Source organism: Chrysochloris asiatica, unplaced genomic scaffold (genome assembly GCF_000296735.1).
Source record: "Chrysochloris asiatica unplaced genomic scaffold, ChrAsi1.0 scaffold00165, whole genome shotgun sequence".
In the NCBI taxonomy this organism is placed as follows: Eukaryota; Metazoa; Chordata; class Mammalia; order Afrosoricida; family Chrysochloridae; genus Chrysochloris; species Chrysochloris asiatica.
Window position 1 is genome coordinate 7,553,251 of NW_006408683.1, and position 1,349 is coordinate 7,554,599.

At 35.3% G+C, this 1,349-nt stretch overlaps 1 protein-coding gene across 2 annotated transcripts in view; it reads left to right on the forward strand.

Moving 5' to 3' along the window:
• The window catches only part of AKT3 (v-akt murine thymoma viral oncogene homolog 3), a 402,599-nt gene that overhangs the window by 277,742 nt on the left and 123,508 nt on the right, over positions 1–1,349 (forward strand). The gene's annotated exons all lie outside the window — the stretch shown is intronic.

Here is a 1,349-nt window from a genome sequence, read left to right on the forward strand (position 1 = left end):
ATTTACAGCCTCAGAAACCCTGTACAGACAGGGTTGCTATGAGTCGGAACTGACTCCATGGCACATAACAACAACAATAACAAAGGAGCTCTGGCAGTGTAGTCATTATGAATCAGGCTGCTAACCTCAAGGTTGACAGTTCTAAACTACCAGCTGTTCCGCAGGAGAAAGATGAGGCTTTCTGCTCCCGTAGAGATTTGCAGCCTCGGAAATCCTGTGCAGAATCACTATGAGTCGGAACCAGCTACACGGTACTTAACAACAACAACAACAACTTATGCTAGGAGTCCTGGTGCGGGGCTGTGGGTTAATGCGCTAGATTGCAAAGTCAGTTTGAATCACAGGTCAGTGGTTCAAGCTTACCAGCCGCTCCTTGGAAGCCGTATACAGGTTCGCTATGGGTAGGAACCGATTTGATGGCACTCAGCAACAACTTATGCTAAGCATATTCCAGGTGGGCATTGTGGACATAAAACAATCAACGTTATGGTGTTATTTTTCATTCTGATTTATTCCCTATACAAATATTTGCTATTCTTTTAATTCGGGATATGGAAAACGGTGGCTTTCAAATTATTTGTGCACTTAAACCTGACTTCTCTGTAAAACAGAGACTGTAATGGTTTCATAGTCATGCTTTGTTTCATTGGTTTTAAATACTATGTTTTTATTTGTACTTTACTTTCTGTTCACACATAATTGGCTCTATCCCCTTAGAATGGCTTTGGGGTCTTAGCTTCTTTGATTAATCTGTTTTTAAGTTATTTTCTAGCTTTATCTAGGGCAAATGTTTTTGTAAAGATGTCCAATACTTCCTAAAGTACAGTGTCCTGATGTTCTGACTTCCACATCTTACTTATTTATAAATCTATTTTGATTTGTTGACTATATTAAGAAATTGATCCAGCAAGGTCTTTATTTAGGATCCTGCAAAAGTCATGTTAGTTCAGTAGTTTTCTTTCTTAAGATCCTATTGCTTCTGCAATTTGAAACTTTTTTTTTTTCTGTTCTCTTTCTCTTTAAGAACATTTCTCTTGCTTTACTTTCTATATCAAGATGAGTATATTGGGAAAATATAGGCTAATTCTCTTAAGTGCTTTGACTAGAAAATATTTTATGTATTTTTGGTTTGAAATATAATTCATATACTTGATTTTTTAAAATTGTCCCCTAGAGTAGGAAGGAAACACATTGAAAGGCCCAGACAAGCAGATGCAATTTTTATGCTCTATTCATACTAATGAAATGTTTATACTAGAATTGGAACTTTTATTTGTATTCTTGTAGTCTTCTTTTAAATTATTGATCCTTTAAATATCAATTATATATAATACATCAAATATATATAT